The following is an 8,268-nucleotide window of genomic DNA, read 5'->3' as shown; positions in this document are numbered from 1 at the left end:
TTGTTCAACAGCAGGATACAAATTGAAAGCTCAGCTGTGATTGGTTGCTATGAGCAAAAAAAGTGATCATCCTTAACAACAGTCAGTGCCGTAAGCAGATCGTGACTTGTTTCCATGTTCCATACTTGCCAACGTCTCAAGATGATAGTCCGGGGAAACGTCACATGATTGAGGATATAACACTGTCGGGGAGGCCCATTTTTGATCATTCCACGCCCGTTTGTGATGTGGGCATGGTGATGTGCTGATCACATCATATTTTTGTGATATGACTCGCTCATAATTCGCCCTTTTTGGGAGTGTTACGTTTTTGTGACGTGATGATGTTCATGTCCAGGTTAAAGGGGTTGTCCAGGGTAAAATATTTTTGAAATTCGGCCAGGAGAGGTGAAAAAAATAAATAAATAAAAATCATACGTGTCCCTGGTGCTCTGGTGTCCTGGCACGTTGCGCCCCTTCTGCTCGCCGTCGTCTACCAGTGGAATTCCTCGCAGGCTGTGACGTCTCGAGTCCGCCAAGGCCCCTGATTGGTTTCACTGGTCATGTGAGGCGGAAGCTTCCACTGGAAGACGACAGATTTGCAGGTCCAGACCACACGGGGCAGGACTGGGGACAGGGAAGTATATTTTTATTGGTTTTATCTCCCCTAATTACATTTTTTTATCCTGGACATCCCCTTTAAGCCTGCTGTTTGCTCATACCATGCCCACATCATCTAATAAATAACATTGGCCCAGAGAACCTTCTCCTAGGACCGGTAGATTTGCCTATTCTTCTAGAGCCCAGGAGGTCACCCTTGTTTTTGGGAATCTCCTGGACGTCCAGGAGACTTGGCAAGTATGCAATGTTCTTATAGGTTGCTCAAGGAGGAGTAAAGATTGTCCACGTATGATGCTCTAGTATTCAGCAGGTCATTTTAGGCACAAATCGTTACATAGGACACAGATACTGAGTACATTTCAGAGATTTTTGTAATTTTGGAGCATTTTTTGGATTTATCCGTTATTGACCGGCAGATGGTTAGGCGTGTTCCGGCCGTGGTCACCATGAATCGTACCAATTATTTATTAACATAGGAGTGCCTGATTTTATACGATAAAGGTCCCAACCAAGAATTCTTTGTTTCTTTATAGAAATGTTGGACAATCATTGTAAGTGAGACACATCTGCCACGAGCGGGGCCACGTTCTATAGAGTCGTCATAACCCATCGTCCAGCCATTGTTAAACTGACCAGTTCAATTAATTGAAAACTATAGATTAGATAAAAGCATTTCGATCCTAATTCTACTAAAAAATCTTTAAAGATAAGCTTTGAGCGGCCACTATTTTTGCGGTCTATTTATCCATTCTTCTTGTCCTTTGGCGGACCAGAACAATGGACAGCCAGCATTAGTGTGAACCTAGAGTAACAGCCAAAATTTTTCTGATCAGTGTTTCTCATCCTTCTCAGACTTTGGTCACCCCTAAATGAAAAATAGCTTTGCAAAAAATTGAAAACCTGCTGTTTTTATGTGATTTTTAGTGCATTTTTTGCAGGTGAAACAGGTTAGAAAACCTCATGAAAATCTGCATCAAAACGCAGCGTCTCAATGCACAGGCAAAACTAGAGGATCCTATACTTCCGTCCCAACCTCCCCTACCCAGAAACATATCAAAATTCTACTATAATGCCCCCATTGTGGCCACCACACAGCATAATACTCTCCAGTAACCTCCACACAGTATAATGCCCCTTCATTGGCCTCCACACAGTATAATGCCGCTTCATTGGCCTCCAAACAGTATAATGCTCCCCCCAGTCTCCGCCACACAGTATAATGCTCACTATTGACCCCCAAATAGTATAATGCTCCCCAGTGGCCCCTACACAGTATAATGCCCCTTCATTGGCCTCCACACGGTATAATGCTCCCCAGTGGCCCCTACACAGTATAATGCCCCTTCATTGGCCTCCACACAGTATAATGCCGCTTCATTGGCCTCCAAACAGTATAATGCTCCCTCCAGTCTCCGCCACACAGTATAATGCTCACTATTGACCCCCAAATAGTATAATGCTCCCCAGTGGCCCCTACACAGTATAATGCCCCTTCATTGGCCTCCACACAGTATAATGCCCCTTCATTGGCCTCCACACGGTATAATGCTCCCCAGTGGCCCCTACACAGTATAATGCCCCTTCATTGGCCTCCACACAGTATAATGCCCCTTCATTGGCCTCCACACGGTATAATGCTCCCCAGTGGCCCCTACACAGTATAATGCCCCTTCATTGGCCTCCACACAGTATAATACTCTCCAATGGTCTCCACTGAGTATAATGCCCCTTCATTGGCCTCCACACGGTATAATGCTCCCCAGTGGCCCCTACACAGTATAATGCCCCTTCATTGGCCTCCACACAGTATAATGCCCCTTCATTGGCCTCCACACGGTATAATGCTCCCCAGTGGCCCCTACACAGTATAATGCCCCTTCATTGGCCTCCACACAGTATAATACTCTCCAATGGTCTCCACTGAGTATAATGCCCCTTCATTGGCCTCCACACAGTATAATGCTCTCTCCAGTGTCCCCCACACAGTATAATGCTCACTATTGACCCCCAAATAGTATAATGCTCACCAGTGGCCCCTACACAGTATAATGCCCCTTCATTGGACTCCCCACAGTATAATACTCACCAGTGTCTCCCACACAGTATAATGCCCCTTCGTTGGCCTCCACACAGTATAATGCCCCTTCGTTGGCCTCCACACAGTATAATGCCCCTTCATTGGGCTCCACACAGTATAATGCCCCTTTATTAGACTACCCACAGTATAATGCTCACCAGTGTCCCCTACACAGTATAATGCTCCCCCCAGTGTCCCCCAAACAGTATTAATGCTCTCCAATGGTTCCCATACAGTATAATGCTCCCCCAGTGTCCCCCACACAGTGTAATGTTCTGCAATGGATCCTTCACAATATAAGTCTGTTTGCAGCTCCTGCATATGATTGATTTATCTTGACTAATACAGTAGTATCTCTCACGAGTTGCATTCATGATACATCCACAGGATATGCCTAGAGATGTCTCGCAGCGGCTTTCTTCCCCCTCCCCTTTGAGATCTCACACTTCCTTCCAGTATTAATGGCTGGATGATGTTACTGCTCATCATGTATGGTCTACCTGGACCAACGCAGGAGACAGTCTCACTGATCACTCAATGGAAGGACGGCCTCATTCATGGCAATGTGGTCTCACCGGAAGGTTAGATGATGGTCTCACTGTATGTGCACCCACTGCTGAGAATACCTAGTCAGCTGGGGGAGGGGGTCATGACTATGGGCTTGTTTCTTACGTGATCTCTGATGGTCATTGGGATTATAAATGAAATATATTCAGAGTAAAATTGTGCCTGATGTGAGAAGTAGAGAATCCAAAGTAGAATAAGATAAAATGCAACGTCCTGCAACGCATCAACAAACCGGTGACCAACATTTATTTACAGCACTGTGCAAAGGTTTTAGGCAGGTGTGGAAAAAACACTGCACAGTAAGAACGCTTTCAGAAATAGAAGGGTTAATAGATTATTTATGTCATTGAAGAAAAGAGAAATGTAAATCTCATCAATATTCGGTGTGACCTTTGCCCTTTGCTCCCATCGGTTCTTCTTGGCACTTGCAGACTGTTTTTGGCAAAACTGGGCAGGGAGGTTGTTCCTGGCGCCATCTTGGAGGACTAAGCCCAGATCTCCTGTGGATGTCGCTCGCTCCAATCCATCTGTCTCTTCATGTCATTCCAGACAGACTGGACGATGAGATCAGGGCTAGATCTGGGGGGGCCGGATCATCACTTCCAGGACTCCTCCTCCAAAGGGCAAAGGTCACACCAAATATTGACGGGATTTACATTTCTCTTTTCTCCCTTCACAAAATTAAACTATTAACCCTTCTATTTCTGCGCAGAACTTTTCCTACACCTCCCTAAAACCTTTGCACAGTGCTTCATGTCTATCAATTGCAGGGTGAAGCCCCTTGCTATATACTATATACTTCTCGTGCTTTTCGCTTCCATGCTTTGGATTTCTCTTGATCTCAGCAGGAACAATTTTGCAATTGTAAATTTATTCCGATACATTGTGGAATGACTGGGAATGTCAGAACATCTGAATCATGCAGATTGTCTGGGATTATATTGCTGAGCAGGGTCAGGGGCTGATACTTTGTAATGCACACTTGTCATGAGATCCTGCAGATTGTGTCCGGGAACCCCTTTGTATTTCGGGGTTATCAGCATTCCTAAACCTTTACGTCTATCAGTAGAGTATACGAGGCCCAGGCTCACTTGCATCTTAAAGAGAATCTGTCACCTACATTTGGGGCATTAAACCAGTAACCGGTCCCCAGTTTTGCCCCAAATATCACTATATTAGGCCTCCTGCTGATTACTTCTGTCCCACACAGGTCAGCAATGAAGCCAGATGAGTCCAGATTGGCCATACTGTGCATGTACCTGACATCCAGCGCATGCGCGGTGAGGCGGAGGTGTACGTCTACTGTTTGTGCATTGGCAGCAGTAGAGATGAGTCTAATGCAACTCACTGGACTCATCTCATTTTTTTAACCCCTGCATGGACAGGCTTTATCTAGCATTTGGGACACTAAACCATGGGTCCATAAGGATTTACTCTTGGCCTAGTATCCTAAAGGTAGTTGACAGGTTCCCTTTAAAGGGATTATCCAGGATTAGAAAACATGGCTTCTTTCTTCTTTTCAGGTCTGTTGGTGTCATGGCCTTGCTGCAGCTCAGTCCAATTCATTTAAATGGGATTTAGCTGCAGCATGGCTGTGTGACCATTGGAGGTGATGTCACTTCCTGAAAAGAAGACAGCAGCCATGTTTTCTAGTCCTGGATAACTCACTTAAAGGGATTGTACAGCCTTGAAAACAATTTTTAAGCTGCAATACCGGATTCAGCCTATGGACAGGAGTGGTGCTATTTCTATAAAATAAGCAGGCTGTTGTTTTCTAACCTGGCTGGACTCGTGTACGTTATCATTGTGACTTCTCATAGGAGTCCGTGCACATGTTTAGCTACCTTGGTGCACCAACAACTCATTTCCATTGGCTTCTACTAAATGCCCCTTTTGCCCCTTGAGTCTATTAGACTGCGCCATCAGATGCAACTTATTTATTATCCATTTATCTAGCTGTGTTATATGAGCCTGGGCCTATTCTCTACCATATGTTATATACATACTACCGTACCTGTATACAGTGGTGTATACTATGAAAGAGCAATGTCCATCTCAATGGGGGAAAATCCAGCCTTTTTGTCTGTAGACCCTGATATACTGCAATGAGCCCTGACGCACAGTAAGCACCTCCAAAACCTAACCAAACCAGACTATATAGCAATCTGCACAACGACTCCCATCGTCTCATGTCATTCCTAGAAGCCACTTTATCCTATTACATAGTGCAGGACATGAGCATTGCCAATAGGACATCCCCAGCCATTGGCGCCATCCCAATGCACATTATAATGACAATCTTCCCCTTGGCCTCATGGAAAGTGGGAACCTTAAAGGGGAATTCCACCTTTAGATTATGTTCAATGATTGGTATGTAGAAGACCTCCCACATATATTACGCTTTAGTATATGGCGCGGCGAGTTAGTACGCCTTTTGTGAGTTGCGTTAGTTGTTTTCTAGACCAATAGAAGTTAAGGAAAAGTTTGTAGGATTTTTGGTGCCGGCCACTTTCTGGTCACTCGTGCGGAGGGTTATGTATTAATAATGGGGGCAGAACAGTTGATTCCTATGGTGCTTGTTTAAAGGGATTATTTTTTGCCTATTCTTAGGCCAGGCAGCCCGGCCTAAGCATCAACTGTCTGGTGCCGCTTCTGAAGCCCCCACTATACATGACATGGGACCACTGGCTGATGGATATTCTGTAACTCTTGCCAAAGCCAAACTAACCAATTGCCAACCAAGCAAACTATATCTGGGTGGCAACTGTACGCCCTGCAGAGGGGACAGAGCTGGCAGAGGGTGCACCCCATTTCTGAAGATGGGCACGTCTACTCCTCACTTCCACACTGAAATCAGCGCCAATTTCTATGCGGTGTCAATTTAAGAAATCATTTATGCCAATAAACCGGAGCAGACGATCGTTAGGCTGGTCTTACACGACCGTAGTTTTGCAACGCAAATGGCCCGCAATTGCGGGTTCAAAATTGCGGACCATTTACGGCCCCATAGTTTTCTATGAAGCCTCTTACACGACCGTAGATTTTGTCAGTGGTGTGGCGCGCCGCAGCCGTGGTCCGGACAGTATACCGCATGTCCGCAATGGCACGGAAGGCCCAATAGAAGTCTATGGGCGCGTGCATTTTTGCAGATATACACTGAACATACGTCAGTGTATATCCGCAATTGCGGATGTCAACATGTGTGTTTTGTTTTTCGCAGATCCGCATAATACTGATACACACGGAACGTTGCGGATGCACTTTGCGGATGTCTGCAGAATTAATTTTTAAAGTGAAATTTCTGTTGCGGATCCGCAAATTGCGGACTGCAAAAACCACTACGGTTGTGTAAGACCAGCCTAAATCTGGTTGGGCCGGAAATAGGGAAAAAGCGGCAAATTTTTATGCAAAAAAATCTGCAACTTTTTCATGCCTTGTATGCCAAAAAAAACTTGGGGATAGGGAAAATTATAAAAAAAATAATTCAATTGTACAGGGTAAAATGTGAAAAACAGACCCACTCCCTGATATAAAAAAAATAGAAAAAACACACAAACCTAAAAATAACATAAAAGCCCCAGGTACCACCCAAAAACGACGCCAAACTTATTACAAATGTTATGGCCCTCGAAACCGCATGTACCAAAAAAACCCATAAATGCATCCAGGGAATATGGCCCGGTCATGAAGTGGTTAACCCCCCTTCCCACAAGCTATATATGGCAGGAAGGGTTTAACGTAAAACCGAACCAGAGAGGGAGCGAATGGCTGATATCCTGTAGCCTCTAGACGGGAAGGTCACCCCGAGAAAACAAGTCACCTCCACATCCAGATCCACACGGTCACTGCAGACGGAGGTGCCATCGTCATCGCACACAACCGCGCCACACACACAAGCCTGTAAAGTTTGCACTAGCTGTGCAGTGTTCTGTATATTGCTGGAATGTTTTATTGCTATTTTGTATCAAACAAACAAAAAAAAAAGGTTGCTATGAAATAATTTTTTTTGTGGTTGGAGCTAATATCTTTTCTTTTCTCGAGGAATCTATTGTGTTTTTCTACTGTTATTTTGTACAGAGAGATGGAAGGTAACAAATAGATCTTATTGTTATTTTGTTCTTGCCTCCTAGAAGTGGAAAGTGAAGCTGTCGCACACTCCCATAGAGGGCGGTTATTTGGTGGTATGGACAAGTACGAGGCGCGAGGCACGCCGTGCCCCCCGCCCCTGGGATATCAGTAGTGGATCCATACACATCGGGCCCGTACAATGGCCGCTTCCTGCCGTGTGCAAGAGACAGGTTCACTTTAAAGAGAAATACACTATAAAAAAAAAAAAAAAATATTCATAAAAAAAAATGGTCGACTATATTTAAATTTTAATAAACTTTGCAATTTATTTCTTTGGAAATTGACCTATTTTTTAATTGTGTTTGATATTTGGTTCTGACGCTCTTCCTCATGAGTGGAATAGGTCGCAAGGTTGGGATCTATTTCATTTTGCATATTACAAATGGTATCTTGATTCTGGTTCTCCTTTGCGTTTCTTCCTGTAACCCCCCACATGACGCCCCGCCATCCCTTCTGATAGTTACGTGTTTCAGATTATGATTTAATCATTAAATATGTTTATTTTTTAATGAACGATGGATCGTTGGACTTTATTTCGTTTGTCTGTGGTGATGCGCATGAGTGTGGATGCTGTGGTTGGTCTCATACCAAATATATCTGACTCGCTGTATACCGATATCATACCCTTAATCACCACACACTCATAAAAGGGGAACTCCACTGTCACACTTCCCTATCACACTAGCCTACACTGGAGGTAAGTGACCTCTACCGTCACACATCCACACAAATAACCGCTATCACCCATCACTTTACAGACACCAATATCCACAAACCACTCATCTCTCACTCATCTCTCACTCGTGCAAATCCCATCCCCACTTTGCGGAAAAGATCGCAGCGCGGACACACTGTGATTTGCAAAGCCGTTGCGGCTTTCCTGTAGATATAATGTT

This window comes from Leptodactylus fuscus, chromosome 11 (assembly GCF_031893055.1).
Source record: "Leptodactylus fuscus isolate aLepFus1 chromosome 11, aLepFus1.hap2, whole genome shotgun sequence".
In the NCBI taxonomy this organism is placed as follows: domain Eukaryota; kingdom Metazoa; phylum Chordata; class Amphibia; order Anura; family Leptodactylidae; genus Leptodactylus; species Leptodactylus fuscus.
Note: the sequence above shows the minus strand (reverse complement) of the source record.